We start from the raw sequence: 27,861 nt of genomic DNA on the forward strand, positions 1-27,861 counted from the left end.
CTGCCGCCACTGACACCACGGACCCGCCACTGCTGCCGCCACTGACACCACGGACCTGCCGCTGCTACCGCCACTGACCGATGCCGCTGCTGCCGCCACTAACCGCTGCTGCTGCCGCCTTGGACCCGCCGCCGCTGCTGCCGACATGGACCACCGCCGCTGCTGCCAGCACAACTTTTGCCTCCTGTGACCCGCTTCACAACCACTGCTGCTCCCTCCGGTAAGACAACACCGGAGTATAAGACGGACCCCATTTTTATTTTTTTTACCTTTTTTATCTCTAAGTTTGGGGTGCGTCTTATAATCCGGTGCATCTTATAAAACGAAAAATACGGTACGTCTTTGCTTGCTCCCTTTTACTACTACGTGCTCTCCTGGTATTGTGACCCTCGGATTGATCATATGGGGCCTCCTGTTACCAGACCCCGGCTCTCCTGACTACCCTTCAGTTCATACGGCCTGTAAGGTAGTGACAAGTGTTACAATTTCTAAAGGTATTGTTGGACTTGTGTACATGCACCTGTGAATTAGTTTGGGGTGTGAAATCCTAATGGCAGATTCCTTTTAGAGGAACCTTAAAGAGGTTGTGACTGAAAGAGTGAAATTTAAGCAATTCACTTAAAAGACAGCTGTCAGTAAGCAGAGGAAGGTGGGATTGGGCAGGGAATGGATCTGAGAAGGCAGAGACTTGGGAAGTGCACTTATCATACCCAGGACACTTAAGCCTCATTTGCATATGGATTAAAAGTCAGGGAGCAACAGATGGCATCAATAATGGTGTGGATGACATCTTTCAGAAAAGCAACAAGACCATATAAACAGTTTTTGGTTTTGTGGGGGTGGGGGAGATTGCTCTGACAGATTCCCCTTAACAAATGTATCAAAGCAGTTCCTCCATTACTGAGGCCATGTTTCCACTCTCTGTTCTCTTTTTGTGATTGCTTGGCTTCTTTGCTGTGAGATCAGTCTAACAGATGAATCACTTTTCATACTAAAGGTTATGCATAAGTTCACTTGCTAATAGATGGTAACCATTACCATGAGGCAGAACCCTCTTCTATTACATGGTCACAGAAGCCTGCTTGACAGCCGCCATATATTGCTGAAGCTTTGTGGGGGGTTCTTGCTGCCCTCTGACATTGTGTCAAGCACTAGAGTTGGGTTTCAAACAAATTACCATTTGGGAAAAATGAGAAATACTGAGAGGCCTGCAATTATAGTACATTATTGTCCAAACCACAAACCATTCAGTACATCTGAGTGTAAGCGCTGGATGGAATAACTTTTGTGTTCAGATCCTTCAAAGCTGGGAAGCAAGAAAGTCACACAAGGACAAGTCTTGGAATCTGAGTCATTATTGGAGGTATTATATAACTATTCACTTTCCCCTATTCAGTGCACTCATTGTAATTTCCTTACTGACTATTTGCTCTTCTAGTTTACATAATTACTAGTGAGGAGTGTTGTGAATGTCATCCGAGTGGGTGCTGGTGTGGAGCTCCCTCTGGTGGCCAGGAATGGTAATGAAGCTAAGTCTGAATCTGTGACTCAGACAGGTGTTGGAGTTAATTGGGAATTCAGGAAGTCCTATTGCAGATCAGCCTAGTGTATTTAGAAGAGCACTTTCTGCCTGCCAGCCGCCAGTGATAGATGTTTTCCTGCTGCTTCTGAAGATGGCTGGGAGTTTTCCCTTCAGTTTCTCCCATTTATTCTGTGCCTGAATCTACTGTAGATAAGTTTGCTAGTTTCTGTGCTTAATTGCTGAAATTGCACTTAAGGGTGTTTCTGCTTATTCCTTTGGTTCTGTGTTTGATTTCTTGTATGTGAGAATCTGTCTCTCTGCTTTTGTGATCAGGGCAGTTCCTCCAGCAAGAAAGCGAGCTTGGCTCCCTGTTCATGTGTGGATTATTTGCACTTTAGAATATTGTTTGTTCTGTGATTTTGTTTCTTCCCATTATATCTGCAGTTCACTTTATAGTGTCTGGCACAAGAGTACCTGATTATAGCGGGGGAAGACCCAGTGGTCTTAGTATTTTTTCCTATCAGGAGTTTGGTATTTTTTGCAGAGTTTTTTGCTGCCCGCAATCAGTTATCTGTCCTGTCCTGTCGTATCTAGTAAGTTGGGCCTCACCTTTGCTAATCTACATTTTCTATCTGAGTATTGTGTTTTCTTACATCACAGTTTTTGCATGTTGGGGGCTTGCTATTTCTTTGGGGACTGCTCCGAGGCAAGTTAGGATTCCTCATTTCTATCTTTGAGGGGTAGCAAGTTTCTCCGGTAGTGACGAGATGTCTAGGTGTGTTAGGAACATCCCACTGCTACTTCTAGTGTTGTTCGATACATAGGGGATTGCGGTCAGCTTAGTTTCCAACTACTCTTGTGGTTTTGTTTTTTTCTGATTAATGGGATTTTTTTGTGATCGTCCACGGTTACCAAATCATAACAGACGAGTGAACATGCTCAGCATGGCTCGATACTTAATCAAGCATCAGGGTGCTCGGGCACATTCGTTACTCGATCCAGAATTGCAGGTGCTCAGGAGCGATACTCAAGTTCCCGCCACGCGTGTTTTGCAGCTGTTAGACAGCCAATCAACATATGGGGATTGCATGCCAAATACGGTAGTGCCGTAGCCATGTTGACTACCGGCAATACTGTGATTGGCCTACTGCATTGCGCCTTATAAGAGACCCAGGCAACACACTTTTCCCTGGAAGCAGTTCAGGGAGGGATCTAGAAGGGAGAGCTTAGATTAGAGCTGGCATATAAACAGTGTTTAATTGCTATTGCAATACATTGTATATTATACACTTGCACCCTTTAGTGCTTTTCCGGTTGCACTAAAAGGGTGTTTTTAGCCTTGTTGACCCTAATAATTAAATTAAAAAAATGGCATGGGTCCCCCTTATTTTTGATAGCCAAGGTAAAGTAGACAGCTGTGAGCTGGTATTACCATGCTTGGAAGATCCATGGTTATTGGCTCCTTACCAGCCTAAAAATAGCACCCCGCAGCCACCCCAGAATTGTCGAATCACATTACATGCACCAATTCTGGCGTTATGTCCCTAGTGTCCTGATGCAGTTGCAATTGGTGTAAAAATAGTTGGGGTTGATGTCATCTAAGTAGTGTCAGCTGGCATCAAGCATTCTTGTTAGTAATTGAGAGGTGTTTATCAGACAAGCCCTTTGCTAACCCAGTAATTAAAAGAAAACACAGAAACACACAGGAAAAATTTTTTTATTTGAATAAAGACTTCCCCACACTATCCCCTCGTTCTCCAATGTATTATCAAAAATATTCCCAATAAGTTTTGTCATAGTCCACGTTCTCCTAATGCAGCCCTGGCTACTGAATAGCAGTAAATAACAGCTAAACATAGGTGACAACAACTCTCACCAGAGTTGCTGGCTCAATGCTACGCTCAGCGAGACTAGATGACGCTATTGATAGTTTTCATCACTATCTGGCACCTGTGAATAGCTGTACTTTATTGCTATTCACAATCACCAAAGCTGCATTTGGTAAAAATTAACTGTCACGGAGCTTCATGGGAACATTTTTGATAATAAATGGTTGAACGAGGAAAAATGTGGGGCAATCTTTATTAAAATAAACCATTTTTTCCTGTATGTGTTTAATTTTTGCATTACTGAGTTAGTAATGGTGGTGTCTGATAGACACCTCTCCATTATTATCCCCTTGACTTGATGTCAGCTGATATTACACAGCTTACATCAACTTCAAAATGTATTACCCAATTACCACCGCACCAGGACAATCAGGAAGAGATAGAATTGGTACAATTAATGTGCTACACCAATTTTGCAGCAGCTGTGGGCTGGCATTTTTTGTCTGGGGAAGGCCAAATAACCATGGACTTTCCCAGCATGATAATATCAGCCCACAGCTTTTAGCTTTACCTTGACTGGCTATCAAAAATATAAAAATAGGAGGGACCCCACGTAATTTTTTAAAAACTATTTTTTTTTATTTAGTTCTCAGCAGCGACCTGGGAGTCAGAAATGTGTCGAGGTGTCTTCCACATGCTGTCTCCATTCTATTTCAGCGCTGTTTCCACCCTTTTCAGCGATTTTCTTGCCCCTTTCCCCAGCCCTCCTGGTAGGGTCTAAAATTCTCGGGTTACCTATTGACGTCATCATTATACTTGAGCGCCGACAAGATCGATTCAAGTACAAGCATTTTAGTGCTCACTCATCACTAATATTTACATAAAACACTTTTGTAATGTCATTGATGGAATTAATTTATCCCTTTGTGCCATAATATTGCATTTATACCTCTATTGGCCTTGTAACTTTATACTTTTGGAAGATTCATTGTCATATTATTGACCCTATAAATGTATCATTGTTTTATATCTATTTTACGGCACATGAATTATTCCCTCCAAAAACTTTACAAAGGACCAGGGTACATTAAAGAGAATATCTCACTCGGTTTTTCTATTATAAAATAAAGCCACCATCTTTATCTGCTCTAATGCTGCATTTTATTGACATGTATCTAAGGCTAAGTTCACATTTCCGTTGTTTTGCATCAGTCACATGCGTCGCTTGACGCATGTAACTGATGCGCTGTACAACGGATGACAAAGAACAGAATTCTTTGTCGGATTCCATTTTGTGCGGGGGGCGGAGCGCAAGGGGGCGGAGTTCGGGGTGGGTGGAGCCGAGCGGGGCCGTGGCACTGAGGACGTCAGTGCCGCAGGGACTGCAGGGCTGGGGACAGGTGAGTGTGTGAGTGTGTGTGTGTGTGTGTGTTTACATGCTGAGTGCGGGAGGGGGCGGAGCCGAGCGGGGAAGTGTCAGGCTCCCTACACAGCCAGGGTAAATATCGGGTATAAGCAAAGCACTTTTTGCTTGGTTATCCGATATTTATCTTGGTTACCAGCATACACCGCTTAGCGCTGGCTCCCTGCACCCGTAACCAGTGTAAATATCGGGTAACTAACCAAAGCGCATTGCTTGGTTACCTGATGTGTATCCTGGTTACGGGTGCAGGGAGCCAGAGAGTATGTGCAGCAAAATCCTATGGATTGCGCTGCTCAAAAAATGTTACAGGCTGCGTTGCTCCCGCCCGGCGGTCAGTTAAAAAATGACTGACCTCGATGCAGCGGATGCAACGCAGCATCATCAGTCGCAATCCGTCACTAATAGAAGTCTATGGGGAAAAACTGGATTCCTGCTAAATATTTTGCAGGATATCGTAATTCCTCAAGGCGACGGATTGTGACTGATGCAAAACAACGGAAGTGTGAACCTAGCCTAAGCACTGAACTCCCCCTGCATGACAAAAAAAACCTTTTAAACGCATTACAAATTTTCTAAGGGAATATATTTTTAAAAGTGCTATTGACATGAAATTCTCACCAGAAGTCAGTAACAACCCATCCAATCCACACAGGTAACTAAATCATGTTGTGTATAATAATGACATATGACACAGGAAAAAAAATATTGAACACATTTACTGAAATTAAATTAATACTTCATGCCAAAGACTTTGTTGGTGATGATAGCTTCAAGACGCCTCCTGTATAGAGAAACGTATTGCACCAGGGCTCGGCGGTGCTGCCACAGTCGCTGCAACATGTGTAGAGTCGAATTCCAGCGTGTCGACACATCGCATTTCAGGCAGTGAACCGGCAGACCAAAAGACTTCTGGAGCGATGCAAGTCGATCACCTGCGCTGTGTGAACGGTGGAAGTGAGCACATAGTGACCGTGCCCTGTGCAGAAGCCCATGTAGGCCGGGATAGTGGGTTAAAAATTGCTGGACAACAAGGTTCAACACGTGAGCCATACAAGGCACGTGTGTCACCTTGCCCCGGCGAAGGGCCGCTGTTACGGTTGCTGTGGCACTGGAGTCTATGTCCAGATTTCTTGCTACTGCACATGTGCGAGCACTGGAGACTGTGTCCAGATTTCTTGCTACTGCACATGTGCAAGCGCTGGAGACTAAAGCGGGCTTTACACGCTGCGACATCGCTAATGCGGAGTCGTTGGGGTCACGGATTTTGTGACGCACATCCAGCCGCATTAGCGATGCCGTTGCGTGTGACACCGATAAGCGATTTTGCATCGTTGCAAAACCGTGCAAAATCGCTAATCGGCGACACGGGGGTCCATTCTCAATTATCGTTAATGCAGCAGTAACGAAGTTGTTCCTCGTTCCTGCGGCAGCACACATCGCTGCGTGTGACGCCGCAGGAGCGAGGAAGCTCCCCTTACCTGCCTCCCGGCCGCTATGAGGAAGGAAGGAGGTGGGCGGGATGTTACGTCCCGCTCATCTCCGCCCCTCCGCTGCTATTGGGCGGCGGTTCAGTGACGTTTCAGTGACGTCGCTGTGACGCCGCACGGACCGCCCCCTTAGAAAGGAGGCGGTTCGCCGGTCACAGCGACGTCGCCGGACAGGTAAGTATGTGTGACGGCTCTGGGCGATGTTGTGTGGCACGGGCAGCGATATGCCCGTGTCGCGCAACAGATGGGGGCGGGTACCCACACTAGGGATATCGGGACCGATATCGCAGTGTGTAAAGTAGCCTTAAGTCTAAGTGGTTAGAGGGCGCAGGTACTTCTTGATAGATTGGGAGGGCTACGGCCCGGAACATCGCTCTTGGGAGCCTGAGGAGGCTGTCCATGCTCCCGACTTAGTTGCCGATTACCTGCATCGCCGGGAGGGGGGCCCTTGAGGGGGAGGTACTGTTACGGTTGCTGTGGCACTGGAGACTATGTCCAGATTTCTTGCTACTGCACATGTGCAAGCGCTGGAGACTAAGTCCTATCTTGGAGCTATTGCACATGTGCGGGTGACATCATCGCTGACACGTGGTCACATGTCTCTGACACCTTCTATGCCGATTGGTCGCTGGTCATGTGCTTGTGATGCTGTGCTCGGTGATAGGCCAGCGAGACGTCATTCCTGTCGTTCTGGCAGCGAATTGGCTCTGGTGTCCTCCATCTTGGATGAGGCACAGAGTCTATATAAGACCCTGACGCACGCCGCACGGCGCTCAGTCCTCTTGGTTCATGCATGAGGGTAGACGCCCTGTGCACGTTCCTCTAGGCATCTCTCTGTCTATGTTAGGTGAGCGCTACCGGCAGGGTAGCGTTCTTATACCTTACAGCTTCGGCTGAAGTCCGTATCCTTACCTTTTAGTGGAGCGGACATAGGCAGGTGCCTGAGGCACATGGTCCGGCTGGGCCTTGTGATTCTACTCGTAGGTGGACGTTGCCGCTAGGGTAACGTTCCTTATATTGCGTCTGGCAGTTCGTATCCTCGCACACTAGGGGAGCGAACAGAGGTAGGAGCTTTGTGCGGCTTATGCTGCTGTCCGTCTCTTTTGCACCACTAGAAGAGCGGACCTAGGCAGGTGCCATATCTAGTGGTTCGTGTCCTCGCAGACTAGTGGAGCGAACGCAGGTAGGAGCTTTGTGCGGCTTACGCTGCTGTCCGTCTCTTTTGCACCACTAGAAGAGCGGACCTAGGCAGGTGCCATATCTAGTGGTTCGTGTCCTCGCACACTAGTGGAGCAAACGCAGGTAGGAGCTTTGTGCGGCTTACGCTGCTGTCCGTCTCCTGGCACCACTAGAGGAACGGACCTAGGTAGGTGCCATTTCACACTCACTGCTTGTGTCTCTGTGATCTTTAACAGAGACCATTCCACGCACCCTCCAAGTATGGGAGGAATTGCTTTATTTTCTAATTATATTCCTCTGTGAGTTTAACAGAGGTATTGCACTCTGCACTTGTGCTATTATTTTGTACAGTGGTACACTTATATACCCCTTATCCTCTGCCATAGTCTGCAGCAGAGTCTCTGCACGGTGGACCCTGACTGTCTGATATTCCTTTAGATTTTATTATCAGACAGCCCCCAGTAACATTAGGACTGAGCCAAGGGTCTGGCAGTTATGGCAGAATATCAGCAGTTACACCGTTACATACAAGTACTTGAGTCGCGGCTCAAGAGTATAGAGGATAAACCTCAGACCATGGTGACATCTGCACATGATCCTCGACTTGCTCTGCCAAACAGATATTCTGGCGATGCCAGATCATGTTGTGGTTTCATTAGTCAGTGTCAGATACACCTAGAGGTCAACTCTTCTCACTTCTCTACGGAGAGGTCCAGAGTAGGCTTTATCATCTCCTTACTTCAGGACAAAGCCTTAGAATGGGCGACTCCCTTATGGGAGCGCTCTGATGTGGTTACTCTGAGACATCAAGACTTTCTTGATGCTCTTTAGGCGGTATTCATGGGTCCGCAGGTTACCCATGATGCGGCCCTGAGACTCTTAGATCTATCTCAGGGTTCGTTATCCACTAGTTCTTATGCCATTGCTTTTAGAACTCTGGTGGCAGAACTAGATTGGCCAGAGAAGGTGTTGATTCCTATCTTCTGGAGAGGATTGGCAGGCTATGTCAAGGATGCCCTTGCTACTCGTGAGGTCCCTGCTTCTCTGGAGGACTTGATCACAGTAGCAACGAGGATCGACGTACGCCATAGGGAACGTAGACTTGAGGTCTCTTTCTCACGCCCTAAGCATCGGGCTATCCCAGTTGTTAGGGGTCAACCACGATCTTCCTCAGCATCTGAGACATCTCCCACTCCTATGGAGTTAGGTCATACGTCCTCCAGACTACGCAAGTCTGGTCCCCATATATGTTACGTATGTCATCAGGCTGGGCACTATGCCAACAAGTGTCCTAGCCGTCAGGGAAACTCCCAGGCCTAGTAACCATTTGTCACGCTCCCCGGGTCCCCTGTCCAGCTCCCCGGCTCCCCTGCCACGCTCCCCGGCTTCCCTGGCTCGCTCCCCGGCTCCTCTGTCCGGCGTCCCCCGCTCCACAGCCTCCAGGCCCCCTCACCTATGATCCCCAGGCAGCCCGGTCCCCGCTCCCAGCGTCCGCCGCCAGCTTCGCTCCAGCCCGGCTCCCCTGCCTCCTGTTCGCCGCTCCCTGCCCTGGCTTCTGGCACCCGGGCCTCGCGCATGCGCATTAGGGCGCGCGCGCGGTCATTGACCCTTTCTTAAAGGGCCAGCGTCCACGGACAGGATATTGAACACACAGGTACAGGGTATAAAGGGGTTTAATGTCCAAGTGGGCGGGGCCTGTTCTTCGTGTTTCCTAAGCTAGGAGTCAGGTCTCCTTGTGTCTGCTGGTATACTTACCTATCTCTCTTCTAGAGCCGCTCCTGCCTCGCCATCCGGTCCTGCCGATTCCCGAACCCCGAACGCTGACTATCTGCCATCCCGTCAGTCCGTACCATCTCTGATCCCTGTGGTGATCCGTCCTCTCGCTCCATCGGTTCCGGACTCCGCCTGACAACATCTCGGCCTCCGAACCTGAGCTCCGTCACCCGGACTACCATCAGTGACTCCGTGGTCCCAGGGACTTCTACATTCCACTCTTTTAACGGACTGTCCTGCTACCTGTTGTGCTCCGGCTACCGGACCCCTTGCCTTCAGTAAGGTGTTCGGCCCAGTGGATCCACCTCCTGGGTCTGCCTGTCCACCTGGCCCTAACACCATTAGAGGGGGGTTACTAGAGACGCCTTCCGCACCCTCTAAGTGTAGTATCCCAGGTCAGCTCTCATTCTCTGAGATTACATGGCCTATTATGGCTTTTGTGGATTCCGGAGCTGACGGGACTTTTGTGTCTTCAGGATTTGTAGAGAGACACAATATTCCCTCTATCATGTTAGAGGCGCCTATTCCTGTCCGTGTTGTTAATGGGACTATGTTGTCTGACTCCATTACATTGAGGACAGTTCCCTTGCGCCTTTCCCTGTCTCAGGGTCACATAGAGGAGATTTCTTTTCTTGTTTTGCCTGAGGGTATAGACGACGTACTTCTGGGTCTCCCATGGCTTCGGACTCATGCTCCTCTAATTGACTGGGAGGCCGACAGCATTATTAGTTGGGGTTCGAAATGTCAATCCCGATGTCTTCCCTTACCACCTAAGGTCGTTGCGGTTGCATCAACTGATCTCTCTCCCATACCTACACCCTATTTGGATTTCGCTGACGTGTTCTCCAAACAGGGTGCTGAGGTTCTTCCACCCCATAGGCCGTATGACTGCGCCATAGACCTTATCCCAGGTTCGGTTCCACCTAAGGGTAGGGTTTACCCTCTGTCAATACCTGAGTCTGAGGCTATGTCGACCTATATAAGATAGAGTTTAGAGAAGGGGTTCATTCGTAAGTCTGTCTCTCCCGTGGGAGCTAGTTTTTTCTTTGTTCGGAAGAAAGAGGGTGATTTGCGTTCCTGCATAGATTACAGGGGTCTCAACGCAATCACAATAAAGAACAAATACCCGTTACCTTTAATTTCGGAGCTCTTTGACAGACTGAGGGGAGCTCAGGTTTTTACGAAGTTGGATCTGCGGGGTGCGTATAACTTGGTACGAATTCGAGAGGGTGACGAATGGAAGACCGCTTTTAACACCCGAGACGGTCACTATGAATACCTCGTCATGCCTTTTGGTTTATGTAATGCACCCGCAGTATTTCAGGACTTCGTAAATGATGTATTCAGGGATTTACTGTTATCCTCCATCGTGGTGTATCTGGACGACATCCTGATTTTTTCTCCTGATCTGGAGACTCATCGTCAGGATGTCGTTCGTGTCCTTTCCCGTTTAAGGGAGCGCTCATTGTTTGCTAAACTCGAAAAGTGTGTATTCGAGCAGTCATCCTTGCCTTTCTTGGGTTACATTATCTCACAAGAGGGTCTGGCTATGGATCCTGCGAAGCTCTCTGCTGTCCTGGAATAGTCCGAACCTCATTCCTTGAAGGCGGTGCAACGCTTCTTAGGATTCATAAATTATTACTGGCAGTTCATACCCCATTTCTCTACTTTGGTGGCCCCTTTGGTGGCCTTGACTAAGAAAGGTGCTAATCCAAAAGTCTGGTCTACTGAGACATCCCAGGCTTTTGAGGCAGTAAAAAGACACTTTTCAACTGCTCCCGTTCTTCAAAGACCCGATGAGAATAAGCCCTTCCTCTTGGAGGTTGATGCCTCTTCAGTGGGTGCTGGTGCGGTCTTGTATCAAAAGAACGGAGCAGGTAGAAAAAGGCCGTGTTTCTTCTTTGCTAAGACCTTTTCACCGGCAGAGAGAAACTATACCATTGGGGATAGGGAACTGCTCGCCCTGAGACTAGCCTTGGAGGAGTGGCGTCACTTGCTGGAAGGAGCGAAACATCCTTTCCAGGTCTATACAGACCATAAGAATCTGACGTACTTACAAACCGCTCAGCGTCTGAATCCTCGCCAAGCCCGCTGGTCCTTGTTTTTCTCCCGCTTTCACTTCTCCATCAACTATCTGTCTGGGAGTAAGAATAACAAGGCAGACGCCCTGTCTCGCTCTATGGTTTCTACCCAGGAAGAGATTGACAAACCTCGTCTTATCCTTCCCTCCAGGGTTTTTCATACGCTCTCCCCTTGACGTTAGACCAAATCCCACCGGGCAAGACCTTTGTTCCGCCTGATCGACAGAATGATATACTGTCGTGGGCCCACACCTCAAAGGTGGGTGGGCATTTTGGTATTAGGCGGACACGAGAGTTACTGGAGAGGTGGTATTGGTGGCCACACTTATCCAGCCACGTCAAGAGATATGTGGGTTCCTGCTACTCGTGTGCTCGCAACCGTCAATTACGGCAGAGACCGGCTGGGCTCTTGCATCCTTTACCAGTGCCAGATAGACCATGGGAGGTGGTAGGCATGGACTTTGTGGGTGATCTTCCGTGTTCACAGGGACATAGATTTGTGTGGGCCGTTACGGACCATTTTTCCCGGATGGTTCATCTCGTACCGTTATCGAGAATCCCATCTTCCAGGGTACTAGCCAAACTATTCCTCAAGCATGTCTTTAGGCTTCACGGGATGCCAGATCGTATCATTTGTGATAGAGGCCCGCAATTTGCTTCCCGTTTCTGGCGAGATCTTTGTAGCCTTCTGCAAATTGAGTTGAATCTCTCTTCGGCATACTATCCGGAGACCAATGGTTTGGTTGAGCGTACCAATCAATCCATGATTATATACCTTCGACACTTTGTTGCTGAGAACCACGATAACTGGTCCTCCCTCCTACCCTGGGCAGAATTTGCCCTTAACAATTCGCTGGCTGAGGCCACTGGGCAGACACCGTTCGTACTCAATAATGGACAACACCCTAGGGTACCGGTACCGTTTCCCGCTGCTGCACCTCCTCCTCTTGTGGCCGACTGGGCAACTAATGCCAGAGAGGTTTGGGATCGGACTCAAGAGTCGATCCAAGCAGCTAAGGACCGTATGAAGACGGTGTCCGATCGGTCTCGTCGCCCGGCTCCTGTCTTTTCTCCTGGGGACTTTGTGTGGCTCTCTGCAAAACACGTGAAACTTAGAGTGAGCTCTGTCAAATTTGCTCCTCGCTTCCTGGGTCCTTATGAGGTTCTTCGACAGGTAAATCCTGTAGTCTACCAATTGAAGTTACCCGTCCATCTTAGGATCCATGACAAATTCCATGTCTCACTGCTAAAGCCGGCTATTTTACCTCACGCTCGTGAAGTGCACTCTCCTGCCTCTGATTCCTCTCGCTCTAGCTATGAGGTACGAGCCATAGTTGGTTCTAAGATGGTTAGAGGGCGCAGGTTCTTCTTGATAGATTGGGAGGGCTACGGCCCGGAACATCGCTCTTGGGAGCCTGAGGAGGCTGTCCATGCTCCCGACTTAGTTGCCGATTACCTGCATCGCCGGGAAGGGGGCCCTTGAGGGGGAGGTACTGTTACGGTTGCTGTGGCACTGGAGACTATGTCCAGATTTCTTGCTACTGCACATGTGCAAGCGCTGGAGACTAAGTCCTATCTTGGAGCCATTGCACATGTGCGGGTGACATCATCGCTGACACGTGGTCACATGTCTCTGACACCTTCTATGCCGATTGGCCGCTGGTCATGTGCTTGTGACACGTGGTCACATGTCTCCGACACCTTCTATGCCGATTGGTCGCTGGTCATGTGCATGTGACGCTGTGCTCGGTGATAGGCCAGCGAGACGTCATTCCTGTCGTTCTGGCAGCGGATTGGCTCTGGTGTCCTCCATCTTGGATGAGGCACAGAGTCTATATAAGACCCTGACGCACGCCGCACGGCGCTCGGTCCTCTTGGTTCATGCATGAGGGTAGACGCCCTGTGCACGTTCCTCTAGGCATCTCTCTGTCTATGTTAGGTGAGCGCTACCGGCAGGGTAGCGTTCTTATACCTTACAGCTTCGGCTGAAGTCCGTATCCTTACCTTTTAGTGGAGCGGACATAGGCAGGTGCCTCAGGCACATGGTCCGGCTGGGCCTTGTGATTCTACTCGTAGGTGGACGTTGCCGCTAGGGTAACGTTCCTTATACTGCGTCTGGCAGTTGTTCGTATCCTCGCACACTAGGGGAGCGAACAGAGGTAGGAGCTTTGTGCGGCTTATGCTGCTGTCCGTCTCTTTTGCACCACTAGAAGAGCGGACCTAGGCAGGTGCCATATCTAGTGGTTCGTGTCCTCGCACACTAGTGGAGCGAACGCAGGTAGGAGCTTTGTGCGGCTTACGCTGCTGTCCGTCTCTTTTGCACCACTAGAAGAGCGGACCTAGGCAGGTGCCATATCTAGTGGTTCGTGTCCTCGCACACTAGTGGAGCGAACGCAGGTAGGAGCTTTGTGCGGCTTACGCTGCTGTCCGTCTCCTGGCACCACTAGAGGAACGGACCTAGGTAGGTGCCATTTCACACTCACTGCTTGTGTCTCTGTGATCTTTAACAGAGACCATTCCACGCACCCTCCAAGTATGGGAGGACTTGCTTTATTTTCTAATTATATTCCTCTGTGAGTTTAACAGAGGTATTGCACTCTGCACTTGTGCTATTATTTTTTACAGTGGTACACTTATATACCCCTTATCCTCTGCCATAGTCTGCAGCAGAGTCTCTGCACGGTGGACCCTGACTGTCTGATATTCCTTTAGATTTTATTATCAGACAGCCCCACGTAACAGCCGCACCCAGGTTTGAAGCATTGTCGCACACGGCCTTCCCTGGCTGCAGGTTGAGTGGAGACAACCATTTACGAAACTCGCTCGCAAGAGCTGACCACAACTCCTCCGCTGTGTGACTTACATTTCCCAAACATTTCAACGTAAAGACCGCCTGATGCCGTTGAGCTCTGCTGCCAGCATAGTAAGGAGGTGTGCAGGATTCCTTGTGCACAGTTACAATGCAGGTGGCCTGACGAGACAGGCTATGGGCGAAGATGGAGGACCGAGACGAGGTTGAGGAGGCAGAAGCAGTGGAGGAACTTCTATATACAGCAGATTGACGCACAACTCGTGGGGACGGCAAGACTTGTACAGCAGACCCTTCACCATCTCTCACCATAGTTACCCATTGCCCAGTCAGCAACATGTAACGCCCCTGTCCATGCTTACTAGTCCAAGTATCTGTGGTGAAATTCACCCTCTCACACACCGAGTTTCTCAAGGAAGTGGTGATGTTGTGTGCGACATGCTGGTGTAGCGCAGGCACACCTTTCTTGGAGAAGTAGTGGTGACTGGACATCTGGTACTGGGGCACTGCGACAGACATAAGGTCTCGAAAATCCTCTGTGTCCACCAGGCGGAAAGGCAGCATTTCTGTAGCGAACAGCTTGAAGATGGTGAAAGTCAACCTCTTAGCTTTGTCAAGGCTAGGAGGAAATGGTCTTTTGCTTGTCCACATCTGAGGGACCAAGGAATGGCTCCTGTGCTGAGACGGCGTTAAATAGGGTGTCCCTGGAAAACTGCTGGTCTGTGAGTTAAGTGCAAGTGGAGACATAATGTTGCCTTCATCCAAAGGTGGTGCCCTCGATGTCTGAGAGAGCTCAACACCAGCAGCTGTTTCCACTTCCAAAACAACTGGCGACCTGCCAAACACACTGCCTGTTGCGGTTAAAGAGGTGGAAGGTCTGCGTCGAAAAGCATGTGTGACTGCTGTCCCCACAGTCATAGAGGATGAAGAGCACGTGGATGCACTTGAAGGGGCAGACGGTGGTTGGCCCGCTCCGCTAGGACGCATTGTAGCATAGTGAGCTTCGCATTGCGACTTATGCTTCATATCCATGTGACTGTTCATGGACAAAGTAGTCAAACTAGTGAGGTTTTGGCCTCTACTTAGAGATTGCCGACAAATCTTACAGATGACATGAGTTGGGAGATCCTTTGCGATGTCAAAAAAGGACCAGGCTAGGCAAGGCTTAGAGCCCATGTGACCTGCAGATCCTCTCCGACTTGTGCTCAGAGGCAAAGTTGTGGCTGAGGATGCAGATGTTGACGTGCTTCCAGTACTCCGTCTGTGTCCAGGAATGCGCAAGCTAACCTTGTCGTCAGTTGCATCCTCCTCCACCGCATCTGCTGACCTCATCGAGTGTCTGACTGTTGGTTGACAGTAAGTGAGATCTACAACCTCATCATCACCCTGTGTGTTTGCACTCCTCTCGTCCTCAGAGCCAACCTGTTCCTGCCCTGACTGAATAGTTTAGTTGTCATTCCAATCAAGTATCTGAGTCTCATCGTCATCAGCATGTTCCTCATTGTCTCCACCAAGAGGAGTTACAGTTTGGGAATGAGGGTCTACATTATTCTCAGAAGAACCTTCTTCATCTAGGCCTGAATCTGACTCACAAAGCTTCTGGGTATCACTGCAGATCATTTCCTTGTCTGGACCCACTGTAGCTTTGGAGCAGACCTCGGATTCCCAGGCTATAGTGTGACTGAACAGCTCTGCAGACTCAACCATCTCTGTTTCTCCATCCTCTGCAGGGCGGGTGGAGATTTGAGAGCTGGTAGAAAGCAAGTGCGATTCGGGTGTCAACTCAGAGGACTGGAGTCTTTGGGATGTTGAAGTAGAGGTGGAGGAGAGGCCACTTGATGGAGCACTTGCAATCCATTCAAGCATCTGCTGTTTTTGTGCCTCATCTACCTTTGGTAGCAATGGTCGTTTCCGTAACAAAGGGATCATATCAGATTGTCCATGGAAAGTAGTAGACATCTTACTTTTGTTTTAAAGAGTGCCTTTCTTCAGCAGATGTTACTGTTGCTTTACCACCTACCCCATGGACACAAACTTTTTTTCCCTTTCCAACACGCCTGTTCCCCTTTCCACCAGCATCTATCCTTTTGCCACTCATTTTGTTTGTGAACAAATTGGACACTGTTTGTTGCACTTAAAATGGCGTATAAAAAATGGAGAGGTGGTGTACAATGCAGAGGTGGTATAGCTTTCTTGTCAGCAGAGGATCCCTCACTTACTATCCCAGACAATGAAACTATGCCGCTTCTGTTGCCATCAAAATTTACATTGGTGCATGTTCACATACAGCCACCGCCCCCTGTTCCATAGGCATTATTACTTAAGCACCACCTGCCTGAGGCTGTTCCGCTTTTCTGGTTTGCTGGTCTGGCACTGTGGGGGCCAGTTCTGACATTGTGCTGGTGTGTGTGGTTCTGCCACACACACTGGCACCTGAGCTGCCCTTTTACTCGCAGTTGTCAGTCCTTGCAGCATGGGAGCGGTTCTCACATTTCTCAGATAGGTGGTGTTCTTATATGGTTCTGCGCATTACAAGAGACCTTATGGTACGTATATAAATTCTAAATATAGTGTAGGGACTAGAGATGAGCGAACCGGTCGCGGTTCGGCTCGAGGTCGGTTCGCCGAACGGACGTCCCGTTCGAGTTCGGCTCGTCGAACGTTCGACGAACCAAACTCGAACTGCATAGGAAACAATGGCAGGCAATCACAAACACATAAAAACAACTAGAAAACACCCTCAAAGGTGTCCAAAAGGTGACAAACAACTCACAACACAACACAAACACATGGGAAAGTGTCAAGGACATATACTCATGCGAAAACAAAAGAGCTGGACAAGGAAAAAGAGGAGGACACACAGATATATGAGTATATGCAAGGAAACATCGATGCCAATACTGTGCAACTTGAGCCCTGCTCATTTTAGGCTTCCAATCTGGATAAATTGCCTGAGATTGCCACGTACACCTTGGGGATCTTGTCGTGTCCTGCAGCCAGCGTTCTCTCGGAACCAGTCTTCAGTGCTGCTGGGGGTCTGCTGGCAGATAACCACACGCGTCTGTCCACTGACAATGTGGACATGGCTCTCAGAGGACTTTTCTTCCCCTGGGTCAGCTAGGGGAGGCGAAAGGCACGCGTATTTTTGAGAGTGCTTCATGCAAAGCATCTTTTTCATCTTGATAATTGGGTCAACTGATGCCAGTCAAGTGGGGTGTGTGTGGCCCAATTAGTGGCAACGAGGGAGACTGTGGTTGGAGTCCCCTTGCTGTGTTTCTAAAAGAACCACGATGAACAAGTCATGGCTCTCAGAGGACTTTTCTTCCCCTGGGTCAGCCAGGGGACGGGAAAGGCACGTGTATTTTTGAGAGTGCTTCATGCAAAGCATCTTTTTCTTTTTCAAAAGGGGGTCAACTGATGCCAGTCAAGTGGGGTGTGTGTGGCCCAATTAGTGGCAACGAGGGAGACTGTGGTTGGAGTCCCCTCGCTGTGTTTCTAAAAGAACCAAGATGAACAAGTCATGGCTCTCAGAGGACTTTTCTTCCCCTGGGTCAGCCAGGGGACGGGAAAGGCACGCGTATTTTTGAGAGTGCTTCATGCAAAGCATCTTTTTCTTTTTCAAAAGGGGGGTCAACTGATGCCAGTCAAGTGGGGTGTGTGTGGCCCAATTAGTGGCAACGAGGGAGACTGTGGTTGGAGTCCCCTCGCTGTGTTTTACACGATTTTCGAAGGGCATGACATGCCTAAGAGGTTGAGTTTCATCATCTGCAACTTGTTGGCAACAGAAAGGCTGCCTTTACACCCTTTTGAGACCGAGGATTTTTGAGACCTTATGCCCATTGCAGTGCCCCAAGAGCCGATGGCCAGTCGTCACTCCTTCTCCAAGAAAGGCGTGCCCGCGCTACCACAGTAGGTCGCACACAACCTCACCGATTCCTAGAGAAACTCTGTGTGTGACAGGGTGCATTTCAACACAGATACTTGGACCAGTAAGCATGGACAGGGGAGTTACATGTTGCTGACTGGGCACTGGGTAACTATGGTGAGAGATGGAGAAGGGTTTGCTGTACAAGTCTTGCCGTCCCCACGACTTGTGTGTCAATCCTTCCTCTGTATGTACAAGTTCCTCCACTGCTTCTGCCTCCTCAACCTCGTGTGGGTCCTCCACCTCGGCCAAAACCCTGTGTGGTCAGGCCACCCTTCCTTGTAACTGCGCCCAAGGAATCCCACACACCTCCTTACTATGCTGGCAGCAGAGCTCAAGGCCATCAGGCGGTCAAATGTTTACTTTGAAATGTAGGGGAAATGTGAGACACCGCTGAGGAATAGTGGACGGTTAGCTCTGGAGAGTGAGACCGAGTTTCATCAATGGTTGTCTACACTCAACCAGCAGTCAGTGGAGGTCGGGTGCGACAATGATGCAAACCAGTCTGCGACCCTTCTTCAGGGCAATGTGACACACGTGCCTTGTATGGCTCACGTGTTGAACCTGGTTGTCCAGCAATTTTTAAAACACTATCCCGGCCTACATGGCCTTCTGCAGAGGGCAAGGTGTAACACCTGCCTGGATCAACACACTCAGATGGGCTGTAAAGGATAGGCTAGAGGCAAGCCACTCACCAAGCTGGACACCCAGAACCCTGAAACCCTTTAACCCCTATACAGTGATTTGGAATTACACAGGGCCCAAGTTGATCAATACCTGTGGAAGGCTGCAGTTCCAGAGAATAGTAGTCATGCAGGGTCAAAAACATTAATTGAGGAAGAGGAACAGAATGGGATGGCCAGGACTTAATCAGAAAACAAGCAGAGGTGAAATGCGGATCGGCCAACAAGGTACATAAACAGCAAGCCGGAAACGTAGTCAGGTAACAAGCACACAAACTCATAAAACTGAACTGGGGGTAACAGTAACAATAGGTTCATAGCTTTGTCTGGCAGTGGTCTGCAGACAGGAGGGGCCTAAAAAAGGGTGTGGTGTCTTCCCATTGGGACCAGAGTACAAATTGATTGAGTGGACTACGTTGGTGACTTAACAGCCGTGTGCGGCAATGATGCAAACCTGTCTGCGGCCCTTTGTCAGGGCAATGTGACACACGGGCCTTGTATGGCTCACGTGTTGAATCTGATTCTCCAGCAATTTTTAAAATACCATCCCGGCCTACATGGCCTTGTGCAGCGGGCACGCTGCTATGTGCTCACTTTCATCCTTCGCACCCAGCAGCTCAACAACTTTCATCGCTCCGGAAGTCTTAGGGTCTGGCAGTTAAACGCCGGAAATGCGATGTTCCGACACGCAGGAATTGGAATCTGCACATGTTGCAGCGTGTGTGGCAGCACCGCAGAGCCCTGCTGAAATACGGTATGACATATAGCCTGGGCTAACTTGATCCAGAGGTGGTGCAGATCACGCTGCTAGAGTGGTGTCAGATCAAGGACCTATGCACCCTTCTACACAGTTTACAAATGTCGACGAAGATGTTTAGCACTGGCAATGCCATTCTCAGCGTGACAATTCTGGTCATCTACATGATGGAGCACACTGTAAGCATTATTCGGAGTCAGGTATAGGTCCAAGAGGAAGGTGAGGAAGTACAGGAGGAGTCATATGCAGAAGGGATAATAAGATCTACAAGGTCCATATGGTAAGCGGCACCTAGGCAGCAGTTATGGTGGGGGATAGGGATTAACAAGGGCGCATAGTATCAGCAAAAATTGTTGAGGAAGGTGCAGGAGCCATGAAGAAATGGAGGACGAACTTGCGATGGGCATGGAAGACTCAGCAGATGAGTGAGAGCTTGCTCACATTTCGGTTGTGCGAGGTTGGGGGGAGAGGACAGAGGAAGGAGGCACGATTCTCACCTCTCTGCCACCAACACACCAAGGACTTGGTCCTCCTGGATGCACAAGACACATGAGCGTCTTCTTGCTGCACTACCTACAACATGACCCTCGGATTGTACGAATTCGAAGTAATGCTAACTACTGGGTTGCCACACTGTTAGATCCCCGGTACAAGACAAAATTTGGCGAAATAATTCCTGCCATAGAATGGGACGCACGTGTACAGGAGTATCTTCAGAAGGTGGTAGGCAATCTTCGATCTGCTTTTCCACTAAACACCAGTGCTGCACAGAGTGAATCTCAACGCTTTGTCATGGATAGGAGGAAATGGTCTTTTACTTGTCCACATCTGAGGGACCGAGGGCTGGCTGCTGTGCTGAGATGGCATTGAGTACGGTGTCCCTGCAGAGTTGCACTTTTGGTCATATACAAAATGAGTTGAAAAAGGACAGATGCTGGTGGAAAGGGGAACAGGTGTGTTGGAAAGGGGAAAAAAGTTTTGGTCCGTGGGTTTGGTGGTTAAGCAAAAGTAACATTTGATGAAGAAACACCATCTGTTACGGTGGGACTGGCAGATTTGGATAAGGTGGTATATACTATGTTACCGCTATATAACGAAAATTAATAAGAAAAGAAAGAGAAAGGTATATATCCCCATCAGCAGTCAGTGTCCACCGTGCTCCCAGATGGAAAAGGAGAGGTTGGCAACTGGAAGGTTCGGTGGAGGATACAGAGCTGTGTGGCTATGAAACTAATAGTAGCCTGAACCAAGTTAGACGCCACTCGGATCTTGAGACTGGGAGCCCTGTTAGCGTCACAGGGTCCACACGTCCACCGAGCCCAGGAACTCCCTGTTAACATCACAGGGGCCATTCAGTACGCTGACCGTGTGCATTGGGGCCACACCTGTGGACAGCAGGCGCATCAGCAGCAGCAGGCCTGTTAATGCCACTGGGCTGCACAAGCAGGACTTGTAGGACAGGAGCTGGTCTTAACTGTTCTGCGTTACCAACTGTGGTGGCGGCCTGCATCGACGCCCTATCCCTGCCTACCTCTGGCCTAAAGCCGCAATGGGTTCAACACATGGAGGTGTGCTCTTTCGGAGCATAATAGAAGACTGCGCACCTCCTTGTTGTCTCCAGCCCCTTTTATAACCTGGGTCCGCCCCAAACCAGGGTGGACCACAATGTACCTCCTGGAGACAAAAGCAGAGTGATACGTCATGAGTGGCATAACTAGCGTCCTATTTGGAACCGCAACTTCAATGATGACCTCATGGCTGTCATGACCCAAACACCTCACCAGTCATCGTCTGACCATCAATAATGAGGTGACAAGTCATAGGGGCGGGCCTCTGCAAGCCATTTGGGAGTGGCCTGGCCACATCGTCAGGACACCTGATGCCCTGTGGTCTACATGGGCCCCCCACATCAGGGGCAGGGCCAAAGAGTTCATTACCGGACCTAGTTTCTGATGCAGTAAGTGCCTGACCATGGTCAGTTGCATGAAATACAGTCTCTGAAAAAAGCCTATCAGCTTTAGCATGGTGTCTAGGCACAACACAGGACTTAGACCCGGCACAGAGTGCAAGTACCTGTGCAAAGAGGCTTTTCGCACTAAGTGTGGGAGCATGCGCTGTAGCCCGAAATGAAGACTTAGCCTCAGGAATGGCACAGTCAGGCTGAGCATACTCACTAGGCGAAACACTGGAGTTAGGCTGCGGCTGGGGTAAATCGGCACACGCATGCGCAGTAGCTGCCTCTCCACACTTAGACGTGGAGGAGAAAGCAGCCAGCTGGACAACCCGAGGCACAGGCCTAAATGGCAGCTGATGCCTGGGCGCAACTGAAACCGCAGCAGGCTGCTTGCGTTTAAGGCGTCACCGTTTTGTAACAACAAATACCATCCAAAAGAACAGGTGTACTTCTTCCCATGGATAATCTGATATGATCCCTTTTTTCATGGACACGACCATCGCTAACAAATGTAGATGAGGCCAAATCAGCAGCTGCTTCAATGGATCTGAATTGCTCCATAAAGTGGCCTCTCCTCCACCCCAATTTCAAGATCCCAAATACTCCATTCCTCTGTGGTGTCAATCCAATCGCACTTGCTTCCTAACAGCTCTCAAGTTTCCACCAGCCCTGCTGAGTATGGGGTGACAGAGATGGTTGAGTTTGCATAGCTGTTCAGTCGCACTATAGCCTGGGAATCAGAGGTCTGCTCCAAAGCTGCAATGAGTACAGACAAGGAAGTTATTATTATTTTTATTATTATTGATTTATAGAGCACCATTGATTCCATGGTGCTGTACATGAGAAGGGGGTTACATACAGAATACATATACAAGTAACTATAGACAGACTGGTACAGAGGGAAGAGGGCCCTGCCCTTGCGGGATTACATTCTAAAGGATTTTTGGGAGGAGACAGTAGGAGTGGTTTAGGTTGAGCGTCAAGTACGTATGGTGGTGGTGTCATTGAAGGTTATAGTCATTTCTGAACAGATGAGTTTTCAGATTCAGTTTGAAGCTTGCGTGTGTAGCAGATAATCTGACATGTTGAGGTAGCGAGTTCCATGAGACAGGGGAAATGATCTGCGCAGATGGCCAGAAGCTTTGTGAGTGGGATCCAGGCCCCGATGAAGAAGGTGCTGAGCCTAATCTACACCCTCATTTCCAAAAAGTAAATCCTCCTGGTGGAGACAATGGGGAACATGATGAGGAGCACAGATACCTGATTGGAAGGACAACTTTACTATTCGGTCAGGGCAGGAAGAGGTTGTCTCGGAGGACTCAGGACGAGGGGAATGAAAACACACAGGGTTATTGATGAGGTTGGAGACCACACTTACTGTCAAACCAAAGTCAGCCAGTCGATGAGGTCAGCAGAGGAGGTGGAGGAGGATGCTACTGACGACGAGGTTACGTTGCGTCTTCCTGGCCAGAGACAAAGTACTGGAAGCACATCAACAACTGAATCCTGGACCACAACTTTGACTCTGAGCAGAAGTCATGTTGGCTATGCAGGTCGCATGGGCTATAAGCCTTTCCTAGCCTGTGAATTTTTGGACATCGCAAAGGATCACCCAAGTCATAGAATCTGTAAGATTTGTCAACAATCTGTAAGTAGAAGGCAAAAACTCACACTTTTGAGTACTTCCTCCATGAAGTATCACATGGATATGAATTGACAGCGTGAAGGTGTATTGCTCAGCTTTAGCAACTGTCAACGCAATATGCTTATTTGCCGTTCATTGCATGCATTGTTGCAGACTACACACAAGGGGCTGCTGTTTTTTTGGATCTGCCTTTGGTCACTATAGCAATATAAAATTGCTCTTCGGGTGTGGACTTGGAGATGCTGTCTATGAACAGAAGGAAAAGCTAAAGGTGTGTGTTACAGCAAGGAGCCACCGCGGAAACACTTCGTTCAATTGTGAGGGGAGTTGTGTTGTACTTTGATGATGAGCACTGTAACGTCAGTGAGCAGCATCCTGTGCCACAGACCAACATTCTTACGGTGCTGTCTATACTGTTTACCGTGAGAGGAGCGTAAAGTCTGTATTTCTGGCAACTGGACATCACAGTACCCGGGTACGGTAGGCTGTGCCCAGACAATAATGCGGGCACGCAACACTTTGTTTTATTAGCAAAACACATATCTGTTCTGGGTAGGCCGACTATATAGACAATAAGACTTGCTGCCTCTGCACTGTCAAATTGTCACGTACAGTTTAAATCATAGAGGGACAGCAACACATGTTTGCATTGACTGTTGCTTTTCAAGATTTCCATGACTGTGTTGCAGAGCTGTGTGGTTTGCATTCACACTGTTATCATCTGCATTATCTGTGAGTTTTCAGCTAACAAGGGTATTCAGGGGGGGTAATGTGTTTTGTCTATGTTTAGGTAGATAACTTGGAAGCTCTTGTGATGCGCCACTGGTAAGTCGTGTTCGCACACACACACACACACACACACACGCACAAACACACAATTACTGCTACACAGAGGGATTAGCAGGTAGTAGGCAACAGAATAGATTGTTCAATTATTTAAATTGTATGCATGGTTCTTATTGTTTGTTTTGGTAAAGTTAAACAATCATTTATCAACCCAACTGCCTAGAGTCCTTTTCCTGTTGCCTGGTTTTGCTGCATACTGGGGAGCCCACCCTGTACACGACTTAAAATGAAGCATAAGTCGCAATGTGAATTTCACTGTGCTACAATGCGGCCTAGCGTGCCTGTGCAACCACCGCCTGCCCCATCAAGTGCATCTGCGTGCTCTTCATCCTCTGTGACTGTGGGGACAGCAGTCACACATGGTTTTTCACACTGAATTTCCACTCCTTTACCCGCAACAGGGAGTATGATTGGCAGGTCATCACTTGTTTTGGAAGTGGAAACAGAAGGTATTGTTGAGCTGTCAGACATCGAGAGAACCATCATTGGATGCAGGCTACATTATATCCACGCCTGCACCTTCGTCACAGATTGCCTGGACTACCTGCAGTTAATAATTGCATTCCAGAAATGGAAAGGAGTGTAGAATGCACATGTGTTGAACCTTGCTTGGCAGCAAAGGAACACTAACTTAGTATTCCAGACAATTTTAGGATGGCAGAAAAAGAGTCAGCTCTTTGGGCAAATTAAATAGTGTGGCAAAAGTGGACAGATGGGTACAGTGGCCGTGTTCTGTGGGTACCAGGACAGTAAAAGAAGCCTCACTTTCTATCCCTCCTAATGGTCAAATGCAGCAAGTTATTCCCTGAGTTTGCTATAAAATTAGCATAGCAAAATGTGCATGAGGGTAGAATGCAGAGGTGCTTGAGATTGCTTGGCACCAGTGGCACAATAAAGGAGTCCTACAGCCATTTTTTGTATGCCACTAAGTTGCAGTATTTTTTGCTATCATTATAGCTTATTAAAAACAGAGCAGGAGGGTGTCATGCAGAGGTGCTAGAAATAGCTTGGCACCAGTGGGGCACTAATGGAGTACAACAGCCACTTCTTGTATGCCACTAAGTTTCCTCAGTGTTTGCTAGTATAATGGCTTAGTAACAATGAGTTTGAGTGTGCAATGCAGGCAGACGTGCTGCAAATATCTTTGCACTAGTGGGGACTATACAGAAGTCCAATAGCCACGTTTAGGATGCCACTAGGTTCACTGAGTGTTTGCTAGTATAATGGCTTAGTAACAATGAGTTTGAGTGTGCAATGCAGGCAGACGTGCTGCAAATATCTTTGCACTAGTGGGACTATACAGAAGTCCAATAGCCACGTTTAGGATGCCACTAGGTTCACTGAGTGTTTGCTAGTATAATGGCTTAGTAACAATGAGTTTGAGTGTGCAATGCAGGCAGACGTGCTGCAAATATCTTTGCACTAGTGGGACGATACAGAAGTCCAACAGCCACGTTTAGGATGCCACTAGGTTCACTGAGTGTTTGCTAGTATAATGGCTTAGTAACAATGAGTTTGAGTGTGCAACGCAGGCAGACGTGCTGCAAATATCTTTGCACTAGTGGGACGATACAGAAGTCCAACAGCCACGTTTAGGATGCCACTAGGTTCACTGAGTGTTTGCTAGTATAATGGCTTAGTAACAATGAGTTTGAGTGTGCAATGCAGGCAGACGAGCTGCAAATATCTGTGCACTACTGGGACTATACAGAAGTCCAACAGCCACGTTTAGGATGACACTAGGTACACTCAGTGTTTGCTAGTATAATGGCTTAGTTATAATGAGTTTGAGTGTGCAATGCAGGCAGACGTGCTGCAAATATCTGTGCACTACTGGGACTATACAGAAGTCGAATAGCCACGTTTAGGATGCCACTAGGTACACTCAGTGTTTGCTAGTATAATGGTTTAGTTATAATGAGTTGGAGTGTGCAGAGGACAGGAGGGTACAGTGCCAGGATTGTGGGGCTCTGGGTAGAGGAATGGAAGCCTGCCTTTCTATTCCCTCCTAATGGGGAAATGCAGCGAGGAAATCCCTGACCTTAGCTACACAGACGCTGTCTCTGTTTTCAGGACCTGTCACCTATGGCTCTGACCCTGCCGGTACGAGCCCTTAAAAGGACTGATAGAAAGTGCTCTCCCTAAGCTGTCTAGCGCTGTGTATGGAGCGTATACAGCAGTATCGGCAATAGGAGCTGCGCCAGTGATGTCTGACACCAAGGGCGCAGAAGGCAAATAATGGCGTGCTGGAGGAAAATGTCCGTTTTTATAATGCAGGGACATGTGACATGGACATCCTATCACACATGCCGTTGCTTCTCTTTCTAAAACTCCACTTAGCTGTGTGTGTGTCTGGGATTGGCTGACATAATGGCCCTCCCCACTACACGCGCGCGCTTAGGGAAGGAAGACAAGGAAAAAAAAAAAATGGCGATCGCCATTATACAAACAGCAGTGATCTGAAGGCGCTGTTCCCGCACACTATACACTGAAATTTCATAATAGTGTGAGTCACAGAGTGACTTACACTATTACAGCGGAAAGCCAGCTAGGAATTAGCTGTTTTTTTGCTGCTAGAACCATTCTCAAACGTTTCTAGAACTATCGAGCTTTTGCAAAAAGCTCGAGTTCTAGTTCGATCTAGAACAGGCCCCAAAATCACTCGAGCCTAGAACTGGAGAACCTCGAACCGCGAACCGCGCTCAACTCTAGTAGGGACCCCCCTATAGAGATTTGCCGTGATGGGGCAGGGGGGCTCAAATCATTGATCAATTATTTGCAAAAAATCTCATTGAATTGTTACAGTAGGAATGAATTTGTGAATATTATGTGGCGCCCTAGGACCTGGTCGCCACAGCAGCATTGCCCTCCCAAAGGGTTAATGCTGAGCCTGGAGGTAATTGGGAGATCCATTGGCCAGCAGGTTTAACACCCAACACAGTTCTCCCTCCGGCCAGCAGGGGGAGCTCTGAACCTGGAATTCCAGGGAGCCTTCCTCTACCTGACCAGAGGGAGGAAGTGCAGCCAGTCTGTAGGGAGTAGTGGAAGTGAACAGACGCAGAGTGAGCTGTCCTGTGAATCTGGGGCCTAGAGCTGGAGCAGCTTGGCCCAGAGAAGCAGGAATAGCTGAGAGGCAGCAGAGAGACTCAGACATCGGAGTCTGTGGTTGCCAGGGTATAAAATCCGCCCCTGGTAGCCGAGTCCGAAGGGCAGGAGAGCTGCAAGCCCCTGGCCCAGAAACATCCAAGGTACAGCTGCAGCATCAGGGCCCGGTGTGGACTCCAGCGGAGAAGCACCAGAGAGAGGGTCTGCGCAGCCACCTACAGAAAGAAGGGACGTGCCATCGGTCCCAGCAGCAAAGAGGGCCATTGCTGGATTCAGAGAAGCAGGGTCCTATCATCACAAAGAAAGGTACAGGAGTAGGCCTCATACTCAGCTGGCCAGAAAGATCATCCCAAGTACTTCCAGGCCGACCGGATCCCCATCACCACCTGTAACGGTCTCCCAGGACTGGACTGTTCCCAGAGTAAAAGAGGAGAAGGTAAAGAGACTGTTGTTTGTGCCTGGTTCTTTCCTCGCCTGTCGGCCCTGCACCGTGTTAGCCACACAACACCATAGACTTCCACGGGCACCAACTGTATCCCGGGGCATCGCTCCACCTGTGGGGAGCAGTAACATCATAGCTGCCATAACATCACCCCGGAGTTCTCCCATAGCAGCGGCGGCTTAATAGCCGCATACCACAGGTGGCGTCACGAACATTAACTTCAACTCATCAGCCACATATTCAACTGACACCCACCAGGGCCACGGAGCCGGGCCCAGCCACCACTGACTACCACCGGACTAGTCCGGCCCGGCACCGGGTGTCCCACAGCCCTGGGGTGGGCGAGTCAACTTTGGCGTCACGAACAGGATTTCGTGCCCGGTTCCACCGGGTACTGTGCG

The sequence above is a fragment of the Anomaloglossus baeobatrachus genome, chromosome 1, assembly GCF_048569485.1.
Source record: "Anomaloglossus baeobatrachus isolate aAnoBae1 chromosome 1, aAnoBae1.hap1, whole genome shotgun sequence".
NCBI classification, from domain to species: domain Eukaryota; kingdom Metazoa; phylum Chordata; class Amphibia; order Anura; family Aromobatidae; genus Anomaloglossus; species Anomaloglossus baeobatrachus.